Source organism: Oncorhynchus keta, chromosome 13 (genome assembly GCF_023373465.1).
Source record: "Oncorhynchus keta strain PuntledgeMale-10-30-2019 chromosome 13, Oket_V2, whole genome shotgun sequence".
Lineage (NCBI taxonomy): Eukaryota > Metazoa > Chordata > Actinopteri > Salmoniformes > Salmonidae > Oncorhynchus > Oncorhynchus keta.
This window is the reverse complement of record NC_068433.1, coordinates 11,182,575-11,210,074: the sequence shown is the minus strand read 5'-3', so window position 1 is coordinate 11,210,074 and position 27,500 is coordinate 11,182,575. Positions and strand designations below refer to the sequence as shown.

Sequence of the window (27,500 nt, the reverse complement as noted above, 5' to 3'; positions counted from 1 at the left end):
GTGTCTGAGTCTGTGTGTGTGTCTGCATGCGTCTGTGTCTGTGTGTGTGTCTGTGTCTGTGTCTGCGTCTGCGTGTCTGTGTCTGTGTGTGTCTGTGTCTGTGTCTGTGTGTGTCTGCGTGTGTCTGTGTGTCTGTGTCTGTGTCTGTCTGTGTCTGTGACTGTCTGTGTGTGTGTGCCTGTGTGTGTGTGTCTGCGTGTGTCTGTGTCTGTGTGTGTGTCTGTGTGTGTGTGTCTGTGTGTGTGTGTCTGTGTGTGTCTGTGTCTGTGTCTGTGTGTGTGTCTGTGTCTGTGTGTGTGTGTCTGTGTCGTGTCTGTGTCTGTGTCTGTGTGTGTCTGCATGCGTCTGTGTCTGTGTGTGTGTCTGTGTGTGTGTCTGTGTCTGTGTCTGTGTGTGTGTCTGTGTGTCTGTGTCTGTGTGTGTCTGTGTCTGTGTCTGTGTGTGTCTGTGTGTGTCTGTGTGTGTCTGTGTCTGTGTCTGTGTGTGTCTGTGTCTGTGTCTGTGTCTGTGTCTGTGTCTGTGTGTGTCTGTGTCTGTGTCTGTGTGTGTGTCTGTGTGTGTGTGCCTGTGTGTGTGTGTCTGTGTGTGTGTCTGTGTCTGTGTGTGTGTCTGTGTGTGTGTCTGCGTGCGTGTCTGCGTCTGTGTGTGTGTCTGCATGTCTGTCTGTGTCTGTGTGTGTGTGTGTGTCTGTGTCTGTGTCTGTGTCTGTGTGTCTGTGTCTGTGTGTGTGTCTGTGTCTGTGTGTGTGTCTGTGTGTGTGTCTGTGTGTGCGTGTCTGTGTGTGTGTGTCTGTGTGTGTCTGTGTGCGTGTGTGTCTGTGTGTGTGTCTGTGTGTGTGTCTGTGTCTGTGTCTGTGTCTGTGTGTGTGTCTGTGTCTGTGTGTGACTGCGTGTGTGTCTGTGTGTGTGTCTGTGTGTGTGTCTGTGTGTGTGTGTGTGTGTGTCTGTGTCTGTGTGTGTCTGTGTCTGTGTGTGTGTCTGTGTCTGTGTCTGTGTCTGTGACTCTGTGTCTGTGTGTGTGTCTGCGTGTGTGTCTGTGTGTGTCTGTGTCTGTGTCTGTGTGTGTCTGTGTGTGTGTCTGTCTGTGACTGCGTGTGTGTCTGTGTGTGTGTGTCTGTGTGTGTGTCTGTGTGTGTCTGTGTGTGTGTCTGTGTGCGTGTCTGTCTGTGTGTGTCTGCATGCTGTGTCTGTGTGTGTGTCTGTGTCTGTGTGTGTGTCTGTGTGTGTGTGTCTGTGTCTGTGTCTGTGTGTGTGTCTGTGTCTGTGTCTGTGTCTGTGTCTGTGTCTGACTGCGTGTGTGTCTGTGTCTGTGACTGTGTGTGTGTCTGTGTGTGTGTGCCTGTGTGTGTGTGTCTGCGTGTGTGTCTGTGTCTGTGTCTGTGTCTGTGTGTGTGTCTGCGTCTGTGTCTGTGACATCTGTGTCGTGTGTGTGTCTGCGTGTCTGTGTCTGTGTGTGTGTCTGTGTCTGTGTCTGTGTGTGTGTCTGTGTGTGTGTCTGCGTGCGTGTCTGTGTGTGTGTGTCTGTGTGTGTGTCTGCTGTGTGTGTGTGTCTGTGTCTGTGTCTGTGTCTGTGTCTGCGTGTGTGCCTGTGTGTGTCTGCATGTCTGTGTCTGCGTGCGTGTCTGTGTCTGCGTGTGTCTGTCTGTGTGTGTGTCTGTGTCTGTCTGTGTGTGTCTGCATGCGTCTGTGTCTGTGTGTGTGTCTGCGTGCGTGTCTGTGTCTGTGTGTGTGTCTGTGTGTGTGTCTGCGTGCGTGTCTGCGTGCGTGTCTGCGTCGGTGTGTGTGTCTGCGTGCGTGTCTGTGTCTGTGTGTGTGTCTGTGGAAAATGGAACAGGCACAGAAGGTGTGGCTGTTTGGGAAAAGAGTTCCAGAGAATTCCTCCATTTGAAAAGAAGGGAGCTGAAAAGTAACGAGAGTCTCAGACAGATCCATTGGAGTCTCTTGAGACTGAGCTCTTCACAATGTTCACACACACAATTGTTATGATGCACGAGGAGAAGTGGGAGTGGGTCACACTGAATGAGCCAGACAGAAACAGAGGCAGTCAGCCAGACAGAAACAGAGGCAGTCAGCCAGACAGAAACAGAGGCAGTCAGCCAGACAGAAACAGAAGCAGTCAGACAGACAGAAACAGAGGCAGACAGAAACAGCTCAGCTGCACCTCAGTTCACCTTTCTTCAGAACAGGTAGAAACGCAGAGTTACATATACACATGGCCAAATCCTAACGTGACTGGTGCATTGGGAGATTTGTGCGAAAATTCAAATTCATACACACTGATCTCAATTCAGACTTTGGCTAACATTATATGCGTAGGTTGATGGTGAAGTCTGCATGGGCACTGATGTCCCTATGGACCCTAGTCCCAACTGATGTCCCCTATGGACCCTGGTCCCAACTGATGTCCCTATGGACCCTGGTCCCAACTGATGTCCCCTATGGACCCTGGTCCCAACTGATGTCCCCTATGGACCCTGGTCCCAACTGATGTCCCCTATGGACCCTGGTCCCAACTGATGTCCCTATGGACCCTAGTCCCAACTGATGTCCCCTATGGACCCTGGTCCCAACTGATGTCCCCTATGGACCCTGGTCCCAACTGATGTCCCCTATGGACCCTGGTCCCAACTGATGTCCCCTATGGACCCTGGTCCCAACTGATGTCCCCTATGGACCCTGGTCCCAACTGATGTCCCCTATGGATCCCCTGGTACCAACTGATGTCCCCTATGGACCCTGGTCAGAACTGATGTCCCCTATGGACCCTGGTCCCAACTGATGTCCCCTATGGACCCTGGTCACAACTGATGTCCCTATGGACCCTGGTCACAACTGATGTCCCCTATGGACCCTGGTCCCAACTGATGTCCCTATGGACCCTAGTCCCAACTGATGTCCCCTATGGACCCTGGTCACAACTGATGTCCCTATGGACCCTGGTCACAACTGATGTCCCCTATGGACCCTGGTCACAACTGATGTCCCTATGGACCCTGGTCCCAACTGATGTCCCCTATGGACCCTGGTCCCAACTGATGTCCCCTATGGACCCTGGTCCCAACTGATGTCCCCTATGGATCCTGGTACCAACTGATGTCCCCTATGGAACCTAGTCCCAACTGATGTCTCCTATGGATCCTGGTACCAACTGATGTCCCCTATGGACCCTGGTACCAACTGATGTCCCCTATGGACCCTGGTCCCAACTGATGTCCCCTATGGACCCTGGTCCAACTGATGTCCCTATGGACCCTGGTCCCAACTGATGTCCCTATGGACCCTGGTCCCAACTGATGTCCCCCCTGGTCCCATGGACCCTGGTCCCAACTGATGTCCCCTATGGACCCTGGTCCCAAATGTTGTCCCCTATGGACCCTGGTCCCAACTGATGTCCCCTATGGACCCTGGTCCCAACTGATGTCCCCTATGGACCCTGGTCACAACTGATGTCCCTATGGACCCTGGTCCCAACTGATGTCCCTATGGACCCTGGTCACAACTGATGCCTTATGGACCCTAGTCACAACTGATGTCCCTATGGACCCTGGTCACAACTGATGTCCCTATGGACCCTGGTCACAACTGATGTCCGTTCCCAGCATACTGCATCTGATTGCACCAGTGTAGGGTCATAGGGAATAGTACACTACATTGGGAATAGGGTGCCTTTGGGAAACAGCCACTGTATCAGGACATGATCATATTTCATTGGTAATAGGTCATCTCACATATCCTTCAGCCAGGGGAATCACGAGAAGACATGTTCAGTCCTCTGTGCCAGGATTCAGGAACAGTCTTTAGCAATGTGATGGTGGGGGGAGAGGGGAAAATGTCTGAACAATAGTCACTGTTGGTTCAATGAAATTGTAAACTCCACTGGTGTCCTCTCTTTCACGCGTATCTCTGCGGACACAACAGAGGGTCTCTCTCTCTCTCTCTCTCCCGCTCTCTCGACTGGCATTCTCATATGCCCCAGCTCCACTGCTATAACCTCATGATATGTAATTACAGCGCATGGCCTAAGCCTGATAGATGAATGGGGTGCTGTGCCACAATGCTCCCAGGAAGAAGCCTATTTTACAGAGGGAGCCATTATCAGATTAATAGACACACTTTTGTGTGTGTGTGTGTGTGTGTGTGCGCAATCTGTTCTCTCTCAGCTCTCAGATGTGCCCAGGGCCAGACATAGTGATATGGAGGCCCCTGGCAGAGGCCAGTCTTACTTTCAGTTTGTTCTCTCTCAGCTCTCAGATGTGCCCAGGGCCAGACATAGTGATATGGAGGCCCCTGGCAGAGGCCAGTCTTACTTTCAGTTTGTTCTCTCTCAGCTCTCAGATGTGCCCAGGGCCGGACATAGTGATTTGGAAGCCCCTGGCAGAGGCCAGTCTTACTTTCAGTTTGTTCTCTCTCAGCTCTCAGATGTGCCCAGGGCCGGACATAGTGATATGGAGGCCCCTGGCAGAGGCCAGTCTCACTTTCAGTTTGCAGCCCGGTCCCGGGTTACCTTCAGATGAGTCCCGTCTTGTGGGCAAAAACGGAGAGCAGATCGGCTGTACCGTCTTCCGTCTAGTCCCAAGATGCTTGTGGGGGTCGTAGAGCAAAACGCAGAACACCATCGTGTTGGTGAAAATCTTTCCACCCAAACTGCTCGGATGCTACAGATGTCTCCTGGTCTGACGTCGTGTTGGCTCGGACGCTACAGATGTCTCCTGGTCTGACGTTGTGTTGGCTCGGACGCTACAGATGTCTCCTGGTCTGACGTCGTGTTGGCTCGGACGCTACAGATGTCTCCTGGTCTGACGTCGTGTTGGCTCGGACGCTACAGATGTCTCCTGGTCTGACGTCGTGTTGGCTGGGACGCTACAGATGTCTCCTGGTCTGGCGTCGTGTTGGCTCGGACGCTACAGATGTCTCCTGGTCTGACGTCGTGTTGGCTCGGACGCTACACTGGTCTGGGTCGTGTTGGCGTCGTGTTGGCTCGGAGTTGTCTCCTGGTCTGACGTCGTGTTGGCTCGGACGCTACAGATGTCTCCTGGTCTGGCGTCGTGTTGGCTCGGACGCTACAGATGTCTCCTGGTCTGACGTCGTGTTGGCTCGGACGCTACACTGGTCTGGCGTCGTGTTGGCTCGGACGCTACAGATGTCTCCTGGTCTGGCGTCGTGTTGGCTCGGACGCTACAGATGTCTCCTGGTCTGGCGTCGTGTTGGCTCGGACGCTACAGATGTCTCCTGGTCTGGCGTCGTGTTGGCTCGGACGCTACAGATGTCTCCTGGTCTGGTCTGTCGTGTTGGCTCGTACGCTACAGATGTCTCCTGGTCTGGCGTCGTGTTGGCTCGGACGCTACACTGGTCTGGCGTCGTGTTGGCTCGGACGCTACAGATGTCTCCTGGTCTGACGTCGTGTTGGCTCGTACGCTACAGATGTCTCCTGGTCTGACGTCGTGTTGGCTCGGACGCTACAGATGTCTCCTGGTCTGGCGTCGTGTTGGCTCGGACGCTACACTGGTCTGGCGTCGTGTTGGCTCGGACGCTACAGATGTCTCCTGGTCTGGCGTCGTGTTGGCTCGGACGCTACAGATGTCTCCTGGTCTGGCGTCGTGTTGGCTCGGACGCTACAGATGTCTCCTGGTCTGGCGTCGTGTTGGCTCGGACGCTACAGATGTCTCCTGGTCTGACGTCGTGTTGGCTCGGACGCTACAGATGTCTCCTGGTCTGACGTCGTGTTGGCTCGGACGCTACAGATGTCTCCTGGTCTGACGTTGTGTTGGCTCGGACGCTACAGATGTCTCCTGGTCTGGCGTCGTGTTGGCTCGGACGCTACAGATGTCTCCTGGTCTGGCGTCGTGTTGGCTCGGACGCTACACTGGTCTGGCGTCGTGTTGGCTCGGACGCTACAGATGTCTCCTGGTCTGACGTCGTGTTGGCTCGGACGCTACAGATGTCTCCTGGTCTGGCGTCGTGTTGGCTCGGACGCTACACTGGTCTGGCGTCGTGTTGGCTCGGACGCTACAGATGTCTCCTGGTCTGGCGTCGTGTTGGCTCGGACGCTACACTGGTCTGGCGTCGTGTTGGCTCGGACGCTACAGATGTCTCCTGGTCTGACGTCGTGTTGGCTCGGACGCTACAGATGTCTCCTGGTCTGGCGTCGTGTTGGCTCGGACGCTACACTGGTCTGGCGTCGTGTTGGCTCGGACGCTACAGATGTCTCCTGGTCTGACGTCGTGTTGGCTCGGACGCTACAGATGTCTCCTGGTCTGACGTCGTGTTGGCTCGGACGCTACAGATGTCTCCTGGTCTGGCGTCGTGTTGGCTCGGACGCTACAGATGTCTCCTGGTCTGGCGTCGTGTTGGCTCGGACGCTACAGATGTCTCCTGGTCTGACGTCGTGTTGGCTCGGATGCTACAGATGTCTCCTGGTCTGGCGTCGTGTTGGCTCGGACGCTACACTGGTCTGGCGTCGTGTTGGCTCGGACGCTACAGATGTCTCCTGGTCTGACGTCGTGTTGGCTCGGACGCTACAGATGTCTCCTGGTCTGACGTTGTGTTGGCTCGGACGCTACACTGGTCTGGCGTCGTGTTGGCTCGGACGCTACAGATGTCTCCTGGTCTGGCGTCGTGTTGGCTCGGACGCTACAGATGTCTCCTGGTCTGGCGTCGTGTTGGCTCGGACGCTACAGATGTCTCCTGGTCTGGCGTCGTGTTGGCTCGGACGCTACACTGGTCTGGCGTCGTGTTGGCTCGGACGCTACAGATGTCTCCTGGTCTGGCGTCGTGTTGGCTCGGACGCTACACTGGTCTGGCGTCGTGTTGGCTCGGACGCTACAGATGTCTCCTGGTCTGGCGTCGTGTTGGCTCGGACGCTACACTGGTCTGGCGTCGTGTTGGCTCGGACGCTACACTGGTCTGACGTCGTGTTGGCTCGGACGCTACACTGGTCTGGCGTCGTGTTGGCTCGGACGCTACAGATGTCTCCTGGTCTGACGTCGTGTTGGCTCGGATGCTACAGATGTCTCCTGGTCTGGCGTCGTGTTGGCTCGGACGCTACAGATGTCTCCTGGTCTGACGTCGTGTTGGCTCGGACGCTACAGATGTCTCCTGGTCTGACGTCGTGTTGGCTCGGACGCTACAGATGTCTCCTGGTCTGACGTCGTGTTGGCTCGGACGCTAGAAATGTCTCCTGGTCTGACAAACACTGTTTTTGCTCAGGCGTAGTTGCGGACGGTGGTGATTTAAAAAAAAAAAAACATATCTCTAGTTTAAACAGAAGGATTTTGATCGGGATACGAGCAGAGCATGGGGCGGCCTCAAGCAAAATACATGATTTTTTATTAGAATTTTTTTATGCCCAGCTCACGAGTTCCCTTGATGATGTGAGGCCTGAGGCAATTGCCTCTTCTGCCCGAATGGTAAGTTCGCCTGTAGACGTGCCAGGTTACATTGTATTGTCTGGGTGGGTATAGGGCCTCTGGGTGGATAGAATGGAAGCAGGGATGGAGGAAGAGGACAGAGGGAGTAAAGAAGGGAGGGGTCAGATCTGTTATTGGAGGAAGAGGATAGAAGGAGTAAAGAAGGGAGGGGTCAGATCTGTTATTGGAGGAAGAGGATAGAAGGAGTAAAGAAGGGAGGGGTCAGATCTGTTATTGGAGGAAGAGGATAGAAGGAGTAAAGAAGGGAGGGGTCAGATCTGTTATTGGAGGAAGAGGATAGAAGGAGTAAAGAAGGGAGGGGTCAAATCTGTGATTGGAGGAAGAGGATAGAAGGAGTAAAGAAGGGAGGGGTCAGATCTGTGATTGGAGGAAGAGGATTGAAGGAGTAAAGAAGGGAGGGGTCAGATCTGTTATTGGAGGAAGAGGATAGAAGGAGTAAAGAAGGGAGGGGTCAGATCTGTGATTGGAGGAAGAGGATAGAAGGAGTAAAGAAGGGAGGGGTCAGATCTGTGATTGGAGGAAGAGGATAGAAGGAGTAAAGAAGGGAGGGGTCAGATCTGTTATTGGAGGAAGAGGATAGAAGGAGTAAAGAAGGGAGGGGTCAGATCTGTGATTGGAGGAAGAGGATAGAAGGAGTAAAGAAGGGAGAGGTCAGATCTGTGATTGGAGGAAGAGGATAGAAGGAATAAAGAAGGGAGGGGTCAGATCTGTGATTGGAGGAAGAGGATAGAAGGAGTAAAGAAGGGAGGGGTCAGATCTGTTATTGGAGGAAGAGGATAGAAGGAGTAAAGAAGGGAGAGGTCAGATCTGTGATTGGAGGAAGAGGATAGAAGGAGTAAAGAACGGAGGGGTCAGATCTGTGATTGGAGGAAGAGGATGAGAGAAGGGGTTCTAAGTATTGGATCCAGTTCAGAGTGAGTGTGGTTAGTTACACTGCTATACAGAGACCAGCAAATATGGTGTCTGTGGCTTGTTCAGGGTTTTTGCTTCCTGTTTCAAATCGTTAAATAATGATATTGAGTTCATTTGTTAGTCAGAGCAGTTTTACTGAACCCAATCTTGGATTTGGTCGGGATCGGAGTTATCTTTTTTCCCAGAATACTCGTGCTGTGTCTTCTCTTCATCCCCTCGGCCAATCAGGACCAATTACCCATAAGCAGTGAACCCACAAACATTCTAACATGAATGTGATTTTGTAACTTTCTCAACTGGGCCTTGGTAATGGGGGAATACATCAGATTTCAATCTGGCAGAGACTCATTGGAAGGAGGGGGAACAATCCAGAAAACGGCACACTGTCAAACTTTTGTCTGTTTGCTTTCTTACTGCTGTAAGCGGAGGGCTTTTTACCAGATCACAATGAAGGGTGAAATGATTCCCTCGCCTGTTGTATCTGTCGTAGACTATGACTAAACAGAGAGACAGACTATTATGTCCTTACAGTCAGACCACAGCAGACCTATAGCAGGCCTACAGCTGGCCTACAGCAGACCAACAGCAGACCTACAGCAGGCCTACAGCAGACCTACAGCAGGCCTACAGCAGACCTTCAGCAGGCCTACAGCAGACCAACAGCAGACCAACAGCAGGCCTACAGCTGGCCTACAGCAGACCAACAGCAGACCAACAGCAGGCCTACAGCAGACCAACAGCAGACCAACAGCAGACCAACAGCAGACCAACAGCAGACCAACAGCAGACCAACAGCAGACCTATAGCAGGCCGACAGCAGGCCAACAGCAGACCTACAGCAGGCCGACAGCAGACCTATAGCAAGCCAACAGCAGACCTATAGCAGGCCAACAGCAGACCAACAGCAGACCAACAGCAGACCAACAGCAGACCAACAGCAGACCTACAGCAGACCTACAGCAGACCTACAGCAGACCTATATCAGGCCAACAGCAGACCTACAGCAGACCTACAGCAGACCTACAGCAGACCAACAGCAGACCAACAGCAGACCTACAGCAGACCTACAGCAGACCTATAGCAGGCCAACAGCAGACCTACAGCAGACCAACAGCAGACCTACAGCAGGCCAACAGCAGACCTATAGCAGACCAACAGCAGACCTACAGCAGACCAACAGCAGACCTACAGCAGGCCAACAGCAGACCTATAGCAGACCAACAGCAGACCTACAGCAGACCAACAGCAGACCTATAGCAGGCCAACAGCAGACCAACAGCAGACCAACAGCAGACCTACAGCAGACCAACAGCAGACCTACAGCAGACCTACAGCAGGCCTACAGCAGACCTACAGCAGACCTACAGCAGACCTACAGCAGACCTACAGCAGGCCTACAGCAGACCTACAGCAGACCTACAGCAGACCTACAGCAGACCTATAGCAGACCTACAGCAGACCTACAGCAGACCTACAGCAGACCTACAGCAGACCTATAGCAGACCTACAGCAGACCTATAGCAGACCTATAGCAGACCTACAGCAGGCCAACAGCAGACCTACAGCAGACATACAGCAGACCTACAGCAGACCTATAGTATTCTGACCAGACCTGGGTTCAAGAGTGTGTGCTTGAACTTGTGTGAGCTTGCACTTTTGTTACTAGTCCATTGGGTCCATCGTGCCAGACAAGCTCAAGCGCACACACCTAAAGGTTTTGAAACATCTCAAAGACTACTTGAACCCAGGTTTGATTATACACTTTTTACTAAGTCAATATGTACTTGTTGTGAATGTTTTGGCGTCAAACTGGTGGCAGTTGTGAAAGAAGTCAATAGTTGGATGAGTTGCAGAGGAAATTCAAAATAATGCCATTGCTGATAAGATGCTTTTTTCATTAATTAGACCAAATTCTCTTAAACCATATGTTTTATCTATTACAAACTCATGGACAATTTAGAAAAATATTTAAAATAGTTATACTATGTATGAATATTTTTTGGTTTTGTTATTCAAGTATAAATGACCAAAGTTACAATAGTTGCCATAGATCTTTGGTAAATTACCGGTAGCTTTGCAACCCTACTGATACCTATCATAGGAAAACTTACAGAGAGACTACACTGGGATCAGTTCCAGTCAACAGACAGGATTCCTAGAGAGAAGATTCATAGCCCTATGTTTAGAGAGTGACAGGAGGGGTCTGCTGATCCCCCGCCCAAAAAAAAAAAACATGTCCACCGCTTTATCAAATTACACAGATCCACTACAAGGAAACAGATTATTCATGTAGCACATGAATGGTATGTGGAGAGGCCTGGCTGATGACAGCTGATGTTCCTTATTACAATTATCGCTGAAGAGAAGGGGAATTACAGGGCTTTCAGAGCTGCCTGGTTGATATACAGTCTGGAAAACAGCGAATGCCTCTCCTCTGTTACACGATACGTTTTTAAAAGGTCCACTCGGCCAGAGGGAGAAATGTATAGTGGGGTTGGCTCCTGCAGGCTGGGTTTCGACTTGAGGTATTTCAGAAGGAGAGCATAAAGCAAAACCGAGAGGGACGGAAATAGCGGTGTGAAGAGCATCTATGTGTGTGTGCGCGAGAGAGAGAGAGAGAGACACAGAGAGAGACAGAGACAGAGAGAGAGAGAGAGAGACAGAGAGACAGAGAGACAGAGAGACAGAGAGACAGAGAGAGACAGAGAGACAGAGAGAGAGACAGAGACAGAGAGACAGACAGAGAGAGAGAGAGAGACAGAGACAGAGAGACAGAGAGAGAGACAGAGAGACAGAGACAAAGAGAGACAGAGACAGAGAGAGAGACAGAGAGACAGAGACAAAGAGAGAGAGACAGAGACCGAGAGAGAGAGACAGAGAGAGAGACAGAGAGAGAGAGACAGAGAGAGAGACAGAGAGAGAGAGAGACAGAGAGAGACAGAGACAGAGACAGAGAGAGACAGAGAGACAGAGAGACAGAGCGAGAGAGAGAGAGAGAGAGAGACAGACAGACAGACAGACAGACAGACAGACAGACAGACAGACAGACAGACAGACAGACAGACAGACAGACAGACAGACAGACAGACAGACAGAGATCCAGCTGGTCCTGGGGCTGAGTTCACAAACCTGTTCTACTAACACACTGAAGCCTCAGGACCAGAACATCCAATCAATCAGAATAATACAAAATTACAACATAGTAAAAACAAAACTACATTGCTTATTGGGAAACACAAGTACAAGCACAAACCACAATGCAGTGCTATCGGGCCCTAAATCGACAGTACACCGTGGCTAACTATTTGACCATGGTTACTGATCAAAACCTTAGAAAAACCTTGACAAAGTACAGGTTCAGTGGGCACAGCCTTGCCACTGAAAACCTGGCTCCCTGTAGAGGAAAGGCTGTGCAACCACTGCACAACAGCAGAACCTGAGACGGAGCTGCATTCTCTGACAAAATGTAAAAAATATAAAACAATTAGAGAGTGTCATTTCCCCAAATTTGAAACCCTTATTCAAGAAAGCGAGAGAGACTCAGAAAGAGAGAGAAAGAGATGCAGAAAGAGAGAGAGAGAGATGCCGGGAGCGAGAGAGGGAAAGTGACTCATACTATGTAGCATTGTCTGACATGGGAGACAAGCCCAGAGGCATTAGCTCGCCTTGCAGTATACTCATTACGGTTTCCCTAAAATACATCTGAGAAGGATATCAGTTTTCTGCAGTGCCACAGGTGCTACATAGAAAGTGGTTGCAGTGCTCAGTGGAGACGCCAACGGTGCCATTGGAGCAAACTGAGAAGTGCTCAGTGGAGACGCCAATGCTGCCATTGGAGCAAACTGAGAAGTGCTCAGTGGAGACGCCAACGGTGCCATTGGAGCAAACTGAGAAGTGCTCAGTGGAGACGCCAACGCTGCCATTGGAGCAAACTGAGAAGTGCTCAGTGGAGACGCCAACGGTGCCATTGGAGCAAACTGAGAAGTGCTCAGTGGAGACGCCAACGGTGCCATTGGAGCAAACTGAGAAGTGCTCAGTGGAGACGCCAACGGTGCCATTGGAGCAAACTGAGAAGTGCTCAGTGGAGACGCCAATGCTGCCATTGGAGCAAACTGAAAAGACGCTTAGCATGAGGATAGAAATAGATGATAGACATTAGCCAAGCAGACACTATGGGATCCAATTACCGTGGGCTCACAAGTTGTCTATGAAACACCTACGAGTGGAGAGAGGACATGAGCAGATCTGAACAAGAATCCCAAGAATCTATATAATATGACTCATAAGTCTAGCATAAATAGCAAACACATACTAACTCATACACAGACACGAGGCCAACACAATGACATGTATACACAAACACACACATACACTCAATCACACACACAAACACAGCTGCTGCCTCCCGTCCCGTGTGTGTGTGTACGCAGTGGTGAGTCCTGGGTCCCTGGCCCGTGTGTGTGTGTACACAGTGGTGAGTCATGGGGTCCCTGGCCCGTGTGTGTACGCAGTGGTGAGTCCTGGGTCCCTGGCCCGTGTGTGTGTGTACGCAGTGGTGAGTCCTGAGGTCCCTGGCCCATGTGTGTACGCAGTGGTGAGTCATGGGGTCCCTGGCCCGTGTGTGTGTGTACACAGTGGTGAGTCCTGGGGTCCCTGGCCCGTGTGTGTGTGTACGCAGTGGTGAGTCCTGGGTCCCTGGCCCGTGTGTGTGTGTACGCAGTGGTGAGTCCTGAGGTCCCTGGCCCGTGTGTGTACGCAGTGGTGAGTCCTGGGGTCCCTGGCCCGTGTGTGTACACAGTGGTGAGTCCTGGGTCCCTGGCCCGTGTGTGTGTGTACGCAGTGGTGAGTCCTGGGTCCCTGGCCCGTGTGTGTGTGTACGCAGTGGTGAGTCCTGAGGTCCCTGGCCCGTGTGTGTGTGTATGCAGTGGTGAGTCCTGGGGTCCCTGGCCCGTGTGTGTACGCAGTGGTGAGTCCTGGGTCCCTGGCCCGTGTGTGTGTGTACACAGTGGTGAGTCCTGGGGTCCCTGGCCCGTGTGTGTACGCAGTGGTGAGTCCTGGGGTCCCTGGCCCGTGTGTGTGTGTGTACGCAGTGGTGAGTCCTGGGGTCCCTGGCCCGTGTGTGTGTGTGTACGCAGTGGTGAGTCCTGAGGTCCCTGGCCCGTGTGTGTGTGTGTGTACGCAGTGGTGAGTCCTGGGGTCCCTGGCCCGTGTGTGTGTGTGTGTACGCAGTGGTGAGTCCTGGGGTCCCTGGCCCGTGTGTGTGTGTACACAGTGGTGAGTCCTGGGGTCCCTGGCCCGTGTGTGACGACAGCTGCTGACCGGTGTAAGAGCCGTAGTGCCGCGGTTCAGTTTTGTGGATTAGCACGCCGGAGTGAATACTGAGACGACATCACAGCCAATCACATATTCATGGGAAATTCAATTTCTTCTACCACCGCGCCGGGATGATTTGGCTCGACAAAGGGGTCTAATCTCACCCAGAAAAATTGTCTCAAATTGAAAAGCCAGACGAGGGAAGTGTTTAGAAAGGAGAGAGGGACTGAAACAGTCAACAGGAGTATTTCTAATATAGTACAGTATGGCTGTTGTATTCCTCCCCGTTGTGAGAGCAAGCTCACCCCTGATGATAATGAATAAGGCCCTGAAAGACCCATGTTGTGTAGATGCTGAAACACTAATTGGAGCCAATCAACATTTCACACTGACACAAGATAATCTGATTTTATCTCCTCCCAGTGGTGCTGCAACTTTATATGGTGATGAAGGTTTTCTTTCCAGGGATCACCTGAAACAGAGCATTCTGGGAGTAATGAATAGGGCTTCCTGCTCCCATGTTGTGTAGATGCTGAAACTCAGCCCAATCAAGTTTCATACCACAGTTTGGGATTTGATGACCCCAGTGGTGCTGCAAAATGAGAGAGAGAGAGGGATCACCTGAAAGAGAGCATTCTGGGAGTTCAGAGAGAGAGTTTCCTGAGATTTCAGCAACACTCCCAGTTTGTTTGGCCAACACAGAACACCATGACACCCCCCGGTGTGGTCAACACAGAACAAGATAATCTGATTTTATTTTTTCCCAGTGGTGCTACCACTTTATATGGTGATGAAGGTTTTCTTTCCAGGGGTCCCTGGAAACAGAGCATTCTGGGAGTTCAGACAAGGGTCTTCCTGCTCCCCGAGGCGAAGCTCAGCCCCAAGTATACCACAGTTTGGGTTTTGATGACAGGTGTAAAATGAGAGAGAGAGAGAGAGAGAGAGAGAGAGAGAGAGAGAGAGAGAGAGAGAGAGAGAGAGAGAGAGAGAGCAGAGATTTCCTGAGATTTCACAACACTCCCCGGTGTGGCCAACACAGAACACCATGACACCCCCCGGTGTGGCCAACACAGAACACCACGACACCCCCCGGTGTGGCCAACACAAAACACCAAAACACCACCGGCAAAACACATCTACACAAAAAGTCACACCCCTGCATTCAAACACAAACATTTGATATCAAACCATAATTTAAAATTACACACTAACTTATTCAACAACACACTGTGGACTGTGGACACAACACACTATGGACCAGAGCAGCGAAGTGTGTGTGTGTGTGTGTGTGTGTGTGTGTGTGTGTGTGTGTGTGTGTGTGTGTGTGTGTGTGTGTGTGTGTGTGTGTGTGTGTGTGTGTGTGTGTGGCAGACGGAAGCTGAGGTTTATAAGGAAAAGGGGGAACGGTTTTACAGACCTGTAACACACCAGATGGAATAGACTCTTTCCATGGGCCGCTGTAATGGGAAAAACGCTCTCTATTTGTCTTCTTATAACTGTTACAGAGGGCCAGGGTGTTACTTTCCATGACCGGATGGATGCAGTTTCAATTCATTAGTTATATTGTTGCATAATCTAGCCTCTATGTGTATGTACAATAGTGTGTGTACTCCGAGGCCTAGGACGTAGGACAGAGGCCTTGGACGTAGGACACAGGCCTAGGACGTAAGACAGACCTAGAGGCCTAGACCTTGGACGTAGGACAGAGGCCTTGGACGTAGGACAGAGGCCTAGGATGTAGGACAGAGGCCTTGGACGTAGGACAGAGGCCTAGGACATAGGACAGAGGCCTTGGACGTAGGACAGAGGCCTTGGACGTAGGACAGAGGCCTAGGACGTAGGACAGAGGCCTAGGACGTAGGACAGAGGCCTTGGACGTAGGACAGAGGCCTTGGACGTAGGACAGAGGCCTTGGACGTAGGACAGAGGCCTTGGACGTAGGACAGAGGCCTTGGACGTAGGACAGAGGCCTAGGATGTAGGACAGAGGACAGAGGCCTAGGACGTAGGACAGAGGCCTAGGACGTAGGACAGAGGCCTAGGACGTAGGACAGGCCTTGGACGTAGGACAGAGGCCTTGGACGTAGGACAGAGGCCTAGGACGTAGGAGAGAGGCCTCGGATGTAGGACAGAGGACAGAGGCCTAGGACGTAGGACAGAGGCCTAGGACGTAGGACAGAGGCTTAGGACGTAGGACAGGCCTTGGACGTAGGACAGAGGCCTTGGACGTAGGACAGGGGCCTAGGACGTAGGACAGAGGCCTAGGACGTAGGACAGAGGCCTAGGACGTAGGACAGAGGCCTAGGACATAGGACAGAGGCCTAGGACGTAGGACAGAGGCCTTGGACGTAGGACAGAGGCCTAGGACGTAGGACAGAGGCCTTGGACGTAGAGCAGAGGCCTAGGACGTAGGACAGAGGCCTTGGACGTAGGGACAGAGGCCTTGGAGGACAGAGGCCTAGGACGGACAGGACAGAGGCCTAGGACGTAGGACAGAGGCCTTGGACGTAGGACAGAGGCCTAGGACATAGGACAGAGGCCTAGGACGTAGGACAGACGCCTTGGACGTAGGACAGAGGCCTAGGACGTAGGACAGAGGCCTTGGATGTAGAGCAGAGGCCTAGGACGTAGGACAGAGGCCTTGGACGTAGGGCAGAGGCCTAGGACGTAGGACAGAGGCCTTGGACGTAGGACAGAGGCCTTGGACGTAGAGCAGAGGCCTAGGACGTAGGACAGAGGCCTTGGACGTAGGACAGAGGCCTTGGACGTAGAGCAGAGGCCTAGGACGTAGGACAGAGGCCTTGGACGTAGAGCAGAGGCCTAGGACGTAGGACAGAGGCCTTGGACGTAGGACAGAGGCCTAGGACGTAGGACAGAGGCCTAGGACATAGGACAGAGGCCTTGGACGTAGGACAGAGGCCTAGGACGTAGGACAGAGGCCTAGGACGTAGGACAAAGGCCTTGGACGTAGGACAGAGGCCTTGGACGTAGGACAGAGGCCTTGGACGTAGGACAGAGGCCTAGGACGTAAGATAAGCTTCCACCGGATCCATCACAGGCAGCTTTTGCTTCCTTGACACCATTGAACAAGTATTTTGTCGGTTGTCTGACGGTGTGAGAACGTCGTGCGGGAAAAGCGAAATGATCACGTGAAAAGAGGATTAAACAAAAGGAGAAGCCGCAGGGCAGCTTGAATCCTCTCCTCCAGGCCCTCTCCTGCTTTTGTGCTCAACGCTAGTGTTGTTCACCTCAGCCCCAGCACACTGAGACAATCATTTGGGTTTTCCCTTCACAGCTAACGCACGCTGGACACCGGATTTGCATACAAACAGCCTGTCCAAATACACACAGGAGAAGGCAGAGCGAGATGGACAGGGAGAGGAGTGGGGGGGGGGATAGATTGTGTGTGTGTGTGTCCGTGTCCCTGTTTGTGTGTTTTTGCTATACTCTCCCTGATGCTGACGGCTTTGGATTGAACCCAGAATGTGATTAGCTGAGTGATGCACTGCCTCTCTGTTTACCCCAGCGTTATTCTGAGGAGACACCCACTCCTTTCGCTCCCTTCCTGCGCTCCCGCGCTCCCGTCCAGCGCTCCCTCGGAAAAACAAAGACCCAACTGCAATAAATAACAGCACAGCTGAGGCTCTGGGATCAAATCACTCTCCTTCTCATTCCTGGGCGGTGGCAGACGGGACACTTTGGTGGAATTACTTTTGCTAAAGTTACCTGGGAAACAGATAAGACCATAAACCATAAGACCATAAGACCATAAACAACCAGGTCAGGACGGAGGGATATTCAGAGATTTAGAGAGTGTTTTTATAACAAGCTACTGACTGTCATATACTGTGGTGATAATGGACAGGCTGAAAACGTGCTAAAGGTAGATATGGGCCATTTTGACCTCATGACTGCTAAGCCAGAAAGACCAATGCTCACTGACTTCTGGGTGATTTGTGATCCTTTATTTGTGCTTACCATGACTTTTGTATTCTAATGAATGTATATACACTACCGGTCAAACGTTTTAGAACACTTCCTCATTCAAGGGTTTTTCTTTATTTTTTACTATTTTCTACATTGAATAACAGTGAAGACACCAAAACTATGAAATAACACATATGGAATCAGGTAGTAACCAAAAATGTGTTAAGCAAATCAAAATATATTTTAGATTTGAGATTCTTCAAAGTAGCCACTCTTTGCCTTGATGACAGCTTTGCACACTCTTGGCATTCTCTCAACTAGCTTCATGAGGTAGTCACCTGGAATGCATTTCAATTCACAGGTGTGCCTTTTAAAAGTTAATTTGTGGAATATCTTTCCTTCTTAATGCATTTGAGCCAATCAGTTGTGTTGTGACAAGGTAGGGGTGGTATACAGAAGATAGCCCTATTTGGTAAAAGACCAAGTCCATATTATGGCAAGAACAGCTCAAATAAGCAAAGAGAAATGACAGTCCATCATTACTTTAAGACATGAAGGTCAGTCAAAATGTAACATTTTAAGAACTTTTAAAGGTTCTTCAAGTGCAGTTGCAAAAACCATCAAGCACTGTGATGAAACTGGCTCTCATGAGGACCGCCACAGGAAAGGAAGACTCAGAGTTACCTCTGCTGCAGAGGATAAGTTCATTAGAGTTAATGGCACGTCATATTGCAGCCCAAATAAATGCTTCATAGACTTCAAGTAACAGAAACATCTCAACAACAACTGTTCAGTGGAGACTGCATGAATCAGGCCTTCATGGTCGAAATGCTGCAAAGAAACCCCTACCAAAGGACACCAATAAGAAGAAGAGACTTGCTTGGGCCAAGAAACATGAGCAATGGACATTAGACCGGTGGAAATATGTAATTTGGTCTGATGAGTCCAAATTGGAGATTTTAGGTTCCAACCGCCGTGTCTTTGTGAAACGAGGTGTGAGTGAACGGATGATCTACGCATGTGTATTTCCCACCGTAAAGCATGGAGGAGGAGGTGTTATGGTGTGGGGGTGCTTTGCTGGTGGCACTCTCTGTGATTTATTTAGAATTTAAGGCACACTTAACCAGCATGGCTATCACAGCATTCGGCAGCAATATGCCATCCCATCTGGTTTGGGTTTAGTGGGACTATCATTTGTTTTTCAACATCACAATGACCCAACACACCTCAAGGCTGTGTACGGGCTATTTTTACCAAGAAGGAGAGTGATGGAGTGCTGCATCAGATGACTTGGCCTCCACAATCCCCTGACCTCAACCAAATTGAGATGGTTTGGGATGAGACGGACCGCGGGGGAAGGAAAAGCAGCCAACAAGTGCTCAGCATATGTGGGAACTCCTTCAAGACTGCTGGAAAAGCATTCCAGGTGAAGCTGGTTGAGAGAATGACAAGATGGTGCAAAGCTGTCATCAAGGCAAAGAGTGGCTACTTTGAAGAATATATTTTTATATTTTGATTTGTTTAACACTGTCTTGGTTACTACATGATTCCATATGTGGTATTTCATAGTGTTGATGTCTTCACTATTATTCTACAATGTAGAAAATAGTAAAACTAAAGAAAATGAGTAGGTGTTCTAAAACTTTGGACCGGTAGTGTGTATATACAGTATATATATATATATTAGTGGTAATGTGTATTTTATATTGTGTTATAAAGGGCACATTTGTAAAAGAGACTTAGGTCCCAATATGTTTTCCCTGTCAAAATAAAAGTTAAATAAAATAAACTATCATACATGATGCATTCTGGAGTCTATAGGTTCTGCTAATGTATAGTTCAGGATATAATTTAACATTGTAATGTATGCTATACATTGAAAAACCTATTATGGCACATCCCATGGTAGGCTACCTGATGTTTCTCAGTGACAGTAATTTAGTCATAACTATCACCACGCTATGTGTTTCCTTGGATGCTGTGCCGAACGTCTAAATTTACCAACAAGCCAATGTTTTGATAATCCAGCGCTCAAAACAATAATTCAATTTGTCGGAGCTCTCCACTTTTCTCTGTGCATCACACAACATGTCTCCTCATCGTTCAGGCTACAGTTAGCGGAAAGCAGCGAAAGCCATATAATAACTAGCACTAAAGAATATGGTGACATTGCCGTGTTGTGAGATGATATCATTGGCCGTGTCTTTTTCATGTAAAAGAGGGATCTATTTTTTAAAAGCACGTTTGTCGCACCGCCCAAGTTACATGAGCATGAAAAGAGCCACGTTTTCTTCTCCCTCCTCTCTTTCTCTTTTCTTTTTCTCCTCTCTTTCTCTTTTTTTCCTCTTACTTCTCTCTCTCTCTTCCGTCTTTCTCTCTCCATTTCTCCTCTCCTCTCTTTCTTTTTTTTCTCCCTCTCTTTTCTCTCCTTTCTTTCTCTCTCTCCTGTCTTTCTCGATCTCTCTCTCTCTCTCTCTCCTCTCTCTCTTTCTATCTCCTCTCTCTCCTCTCTTTCTCCCTCTCTTCTATCTTTCTCTCTCTCCTCTTTCTCTCTTTCTCCTCTCTCTTTTTTTCCCCTTCATCTTCTTCTTCCTCCAGCCTCCTCCTCCTCCGGGACATGGGGCGTGCTAATTGATATCAAGCTGAGTTACAAACAGTTCACCATTTCCTGAGGAAGTTATTCCTGGCAAGTGTCCGTCCGTTAACTCATACAAATTCCCACCTGGGTGTGTGAGTGCTGGTTTGGCACGGCAGCAGGGCACGTACATCACCACAAGAGAACTTGGGTGGCAGAACCGCGTTTCAACCATGTTTCTGGGGTTGAGTTACGTCTGGACTCCTGTTATTAGTTTGACTGCTGCCAACTGACACAGAACCCATCTAGGGCCAGGGCACAATATTTGGAAAACCCAGCCTGTTCCACCAATAGAGACAAGTCCAATGAAAAAGGAAGGAGACGATGGGTCTGACAGTAGACATGTTGTCAGTATAATAAACAAAGCAACAAGAAGATAGGCCAGACAGTAGACATGTTGTCAGTATAATAAACAAAGCAACAAGAAGATAGGCCAGACAGTAGACATGTTGTCAGTATAATAAACAAAGCAACAAGAAGATAGGCCAGACAGTAGACATGTTGTCAGTATAATAAACAAAGCAACAAGAAGATAGGCCAGACAGTAGACATGTTGTCAGTATAATAAACAAAGCAACAAGAAGATAGGCCAGACAGTAGACATGTTGTCAGAATAATAAACAAAGCAACAAGAAGATAGGCCAGACAGTAGACATGTTGTCAGAATAATAAACAAAGCAACAAGAAGATAGGCCAGACAGTAGACATGTTGTCAGAATAATAAACAAAGCAACAAGAAGATAGGCCAGACAGTAGACATGTTGTCAGTATAATAAACAAAGCAACAAGAAGATAGGCCAGACAGTAGACATGTTGTCAGAATAATAAACAAAGCAACAAGAAGATAGGCCAGACAGTAGACATGTTGTCAGTATAATAAACAAAGCAACAAGAAGATAGGCCAGACAGTAGACATGTTGTCAGTATAATAAACAAAGCAACAAGAAGATAGGCCAGACAGTAGACATGTTGTCAGTATAATAAACAAAGCAACAAGAAGATAGGCCAGACAGTAGACATGTTGTCAGTATAATAAACAAAGCAACAAGAAGATAGGCCAGACAGTAGACATGTTGTCAGAATAATAAACAAAGCAACAAGAAGATAGGCCAGACAGTAGACATGTTGTCAGTATAATAAACAAAGCAACAAGAAGATAGGCCAGACAGTAGACATGTTGTCAGTAAACAAAGCAACAAGAAGATAGGCCAGACAGTAGACATGTTGTCAGAATAATAAACAAAGCAACAAGAAGATAGGCCAGACAGTAGACATGTTGTCAGTATAATAAACAAAGCAACAAGAAGATAGGCCAGACAGTAGACATGTTGTCAGTATAATAAACAAAGCAACAAGAAGATAGGCCAGACAGTAGACATGTTGTCAGAATAATAAACAAAGCAACAAGAAGATAGGCCAGACAGTAGACATGTTGTCAGTATAATAAACAAAGCAACAAGAAGATAGGCCAGACAGTAGACATGTTGTCAGAATAATAAACAAAGCAACAAGAAGATAGGCCAGACAGTAGACATGTTGTCAGTATAATAAACAAAGCAACAAGAAGATAGGCCAGACAGTAGACATGTTGTCAGTATAATAAACAAAGCAACAAGAAGATAGGCCAGACAGTAGACATGTTGTCAGAATAATAAACAAAGCAACAAGAAGATAGGCCAGACAGTAGACATGTTGTCAGTATAATAAACAAAGCAACAAGAAGATAGGCCAGACAGTAGACATGTTGTCAGTATAATAAACAAAGCAACAAGAAGATAGGCCTGAATCAAAGATGAACCTGTCAACAATGACAAAGGATTTGGTCAAATGCAGGAGTGAAAAATAGTGTGAGAAACGATGCAGTAACTCCTGGTGAGACAGACAGGTGCAGTACAGTGTCTCACACCTGGTGCGACAGACAGGTATAGTATAAAGTGCCTGGCCAGAATCCAATCTTCAATCCGTGAGGATGTTAGTGAGGAGCAGATGAGAGGGAGGGATCCCTGCTGAGCCACTACGGGATCTATCTCACCGTGTCGCTACATAACCCCTCCCTCCTATTAAATTGATCTCTACTGTACCAGACCAGCAGCAGGGCAGCAACACACTCACACACCCCTCCCTCACACACAGACCAGCACACACAACACACACACACACACACACACACACACACACACACACACACACACACACACACACACACACACACACACACACACACACACACACACACACACACACACACACACACACACACCAAATCCAGAGACCTTTCAATGGTTGAAAGAGTGTAGGTCTCTCGGTGTCAGTTTGAAGAACAGCAGGAGGTACCAGCCCATTCTGCATTCTGATGCTATTCACGAACATCTCACATCCACTGGATGACCCCGACAGAATTCCAGCCTTGTTGTCACGGCAACCCCAGGAACTTTTACTTTCCCCACACTCCGACACAACACTGAGGAAGAAGAAAAGGGACGCCACACAAAACAACTTCAATAGGAAACATTTTTAAAAAGTCCCCATCTCCAGGAAGAAACTAACCACATATAAAACAAAAAACTCACAGTAAAGAACGTCAATCAAAGAAGAAAGGAAGAGTGGAGGAGGAGGTGGAAGTAAAAAATAGAAGACGGAAAATGTAACTGTCCATTGTGCCAAGGCCTGCCAGGTGGGTTGTTTTCCCCGTTGCCGGGAGACCACCCCCCATCCCAAACACACACATTCCTAGAATTGGTCATTTCATATTCTGAATAGTTTCCAGCTCCCCAAGATAGGGATGTGTTCATGTGAGCCCGCAAAATAAAGAGAGAAAGGGAAAGGACGGGAGAGAGTGAGAGAGGAGAGTGAGAGAGGAGAGAGAGTGCAAGAAAGAGAGAGAGAGAGAGAGAGAGAGAGAGAGAGAGAGAGAGAGAGAGAGAGAGAGAGAGAGAGAGAGAGAGATAATGCCTCGAGTCAGAGAGAGAGGGACCAGGATGGAAGGGGGCTTCGGGGCATCTATGACAAAAATGGGCAAGGGCAAAGGTCAAGCGCATCATAAAGGACCCCACACACAATCTTGCCCAATGTGTTGAGCTGCTGCCCTCCGGAGGGATATAGGGTCCCACTGTTCAGTAGAATAGGAGCTGGGCAAGTTTCATTCCATCAACCATCGGGCTGCTGAACAGTGGGACATAGGACAGACGCAGGCCCAACGTAACGTGTAACCTCTACTAACTGTCCTGTTTTCCATATCGTATTTATTGTGTTGTGTGTATTTGTATGGACAATAAAGTTGTGTGTATTGTATCGGAACGACAGAAGAACAAATGAAGAGAGAAGGCAGGAGAAAAGAGAAACCAGGAAAGAGGAGAATTTCACCACCTCCTCGGGAGCAACATAATTTGGATAACAACCTCATCACCCTGCTGCTGCCAGCCCCATCAGAACGATCTGGAAGAAAAACATCTAAACACTGTGCTTTACCACCCAGGGGACCCTGGGGAGGGAGGGAGGGTGCCCTCTTGGCAACAGACATCTTTGGGGGCAGAAGGAGTCATTTTGAACTCCCTGGCAAAGACCTTGACTCCATGTCTCCTGGGAGAACCAGCACCGCGCGCGCGGGTCGAGAGCTTCAAGTTCCTTGGTGTCCACATACTCAACAAACTATCACGGTCCGAACACACCAAGACAGTCGTGAAGAGGGCACGACAACGCCTATTCCCCCTCAGGAGACTGAAAACATTTGGCCTGGGTCCCCAGATCCTCGAAAAGTCCTACAGCTGCGCCATTGGGACTGGTTGCATCACAACCTGGTATGGCAACTGCTCAGCATCCGACCGCAAGGCGCTACAGAGGATAGTGCGTACGGCCCAGTACATCACTGGGGCCAAACTTCCTGCCATCCAGGACCTCTATACTAGGCGGTGTCAGAGGAAGGCCCAAAAAACTGTCAAAGAATCCAGCCACCCCAGTCATAGACTGTTCTCTCTGCTACCGCACGGCAAGAGTAACAGCTTCTACCCCCAAGCCATAAGACTGCTGAACAGCTTCTAACCCCAAGCCATAAGACTGCTGAACAGCTTCTAACCCCAAGCCATCAGACTGCTGAACAGCTTCTACCCCCAAGCCATGAGACTGCTGAACAGCTTCTACCCCCAAGCCATGAGACTGCTGAACAGCTTCTACCCCCAAGCCATGAGACTGCTGAACAGCTTCTACCCCCAAGCCATGAGACTGCTAAACAGCTTCTAACCCCAAGCCATAAGACTGCTGAACAGCTTCTAGCCCCAAGCCATAAGACTGCTGAACAGCTTCTAACCCCAAGCCATTAGACTGCTGAACAGCTTCTACCCCCAAGCCATGAGACTGCTGAACAGCTTCTACCCCCAAGCCATAAGACTGCTGAACAGCTTCTACCCCCAAGCCATAAGAGTGCTGAACAGCTTCTACCCCCAAGCCATAAGACTGCTGAACAGCTTCTACCCCCAAGCCATAAGACTGCTGAACAGCTTCTACCCCCAAGACATTAGACTGCTGAACAGCTTCTACCCCCAAGCCATAAGACTGCTGAACAGCTTCTACCCCCAAGTCATGAGACTGCTGAACAGCTTCTACCCCCAAGCCATAAGACTGCTGAACAGCTTCTACCCCCAAGCCATAAGACTGCTGAACAGCTTCTACCCCCAAGCCATGAGACTGCTGAACAGCTTCTACCCCCAAGCCATAAGACTGCTGAACAGCTTCTACCCCCAAGCCATTAAACTGCTGAACAGCTTCTACCCCCAAGCCATAAGACTGCTGAACAGCTTCTACCCCCTGTCTATAGCCTCCACACTGACTCAGTACCGGTACCCCCTGTCTATAGCCTCCACACTGACTCAGTACCAGTGCCCCTGTCTATAGCCTCCACACTGACTCAGTACCGGTACCCCCTGTCTATAGCCTCCACACTGACTCAGTACCAGTGCCCCCTGTCTATAGCCTCCACACTGACTCAGTACCAGTGCCCCCTGTCTATAGCCTCCACACTGACTCAGTACCGGTACCCCCTGTCTATAGCCTCCACACTGACTCAGTACCGGTACCCCCTGTCTATAGCCTCCACACTGACTCAGTACCGGTGCCCCCTGTCTATAGCCTCCACACTGACTCAGTACCGGTACCCCCTGTCTATAGCCTCCAAACTGACTCAGTACCGGTACCCCCTGTCTATAGCCTCCACACTGACTCAGTACCAGTGCCCCCTGTCTATAGCCTCCGCACTGACTCAGTACCAGTATCCCCTATCTATAGCCTCCACACTGACTCAGTACCAGTGCCCCCTGTCTATAGCCTCCACACTGACTCAGTACCGGTACCCCCTGTCTATAGCCTCCACACTGACTCAGTACCAGTGCCCCCTGTCTATAGCCTCCACACTGACTCAGTACCGGTACCCCCTGTCTATAGCCTCCACACTGACTCAGTACCAGTGCCCCCTGTCTATAGCCTCCACACTGACTCAGTACCGGTACCCCCTGTCTATAGCCTCCACACTGACTCAGTACCAGTGCCCCCTGTCTATAGCCTCCACACTGACTCAGTACCGGTGCCCCCTGTCTATAGCCTCCACACTGACTCAGTACCGGTACCCCCTGTCTATAGCCTTGTCATTGACTCAGTACCGGTACCCCCTGTCTATAGCCTCCACACTGACTCAGTACCCCCTGTCTATAGCCTCAACACTGACTCAGTACCGGTACCCCCTGTCTATAGCCTTGTCATTGACTCAGTACCGTTAACCCCTGTCTATAGCCTCCACACTGACTCAGTACCAGTGCCCCCTGTCTATAGCCTCCACACTGACTCAGTACCGGTACCCCCTGTCTATAGCCTTGTCATTGACTCAGTACCGGTACCCCCTGTCTATAGCCTTGTCATTGACTCAGTACCGGTACCCCCTGTCTATAGCCTTGTCATTGTTTTTGTTTTTTAAACTTTTTTACATTTTACTTTATTTAGCAAATATTTTCATTCTCTGCATTGTTGGTTAAGGGCTTGTAAAGTAAGCAGTTCACGGTAACGTCTACACCTGTTGTATTTGGTGCATGTGACAAATAAAATGTGATTTGATTTAACACACTAGATCAACCCTAAACTTTCAGACCCAGCATTAGACATAGAGTCTGGGTGGAGAAAGGGGCCTCTTAGCACCACTCAAAGAGCACGGATAGAGAGAGATGACGTAAATGATTCGGAGGACTCCGGTGTGAAAACAATTTCCAACTGAAGACTAGGGGAACCAAATTAACTCTCTGAATGGCTTTTGCATTCAGTCAGTGCCTCAGAAATCAACCAGAAAGCGGTGGTAAGGGGGAGAAAAAACATGTTATGTATTCAAATAGCAAGCAAGCATATTATTACAAAAAGTATGATGTTTTCCCACCCTGTCCCTTTAAATTCTCAATCTATACATTCCAAATGGCTACAGGGTCGTGGACACAGACACCAGATACCATTAAAAGAGGAAAAGGATGGTGCAGGTTGATGGTGATGGTTGATGGTGATGGTTGATGGTGATGGTTTATGGTGATGGGTTATGGGATGGTTGATGGTAGTGTTGATGATTGATGGTGCAGGTTGATGGTGGTGATTGATGGTTGATGGTTGATGTTGATGTTGATGGTTGACGGTTGATGGTGATGGTTGACGGTTGATGGTGATGGTTGATGGTTATTGTTGCTGGTGATGGTTTATGGTGACGGTTGATGGTGATGGTTGATGGTTGATGGTGGTGGTTGATGGTAATGGGAATGGTTGAGGGTGATTGTTGAGGGTTGAGGGTGATGGTTGATGGTGACGGTTGAAGGTTGATGGTGATGGTTGATGGTGATGGTTTATGGTGATGGTTTATGGTTGATGGTGATGGTTGATGTTGATGGTTGATGGTTGATGGTTGATGGTGATGGTTGATGGTTATTGTTGATGGTGATGGTTTATGGTGATGGTTTATGGTGATGGTTTATGGTTTATGGTGATGGTTTATGGTGATGGTTGATATGGTTGATGGTGATGGTTGATGGTGATGTTGATGGTGATGGTTGATGGTGATGGTTTATGGTGACAGTGGTGATGGTTGATGGTTTGATGGTGATGGTTGATGGTTATGGTTTATGGTGATGGTTTATGGTAATGGTTGATGGTGATGGTTTATGGTGATGGTTGATGGTGAGGGTTTATGGTTGATGGTGATGGTTTATGGTGATGGTTTATGGTGATGGTTGATGTTGATGGGAATGTTGACCATGGAGCTAGTCAACAACTC

General features: G+C 49.5%; 1 protein-coding gene across 3 annotated transcripts in view; it reads right to left on the bottom strand.

The window, feature by feature from the left end:
- LOC118376550 (VPS10 domain-containing receptor SorCS2-like) overlaps window positions 1-27,500 on the bottom strand; it is a 507,846-nt gene that overhangs the window by 474,997 nt on the left and 5,349 nt on the right. The gene's annotated exons all lie outside the window — the stretch shown is intronic.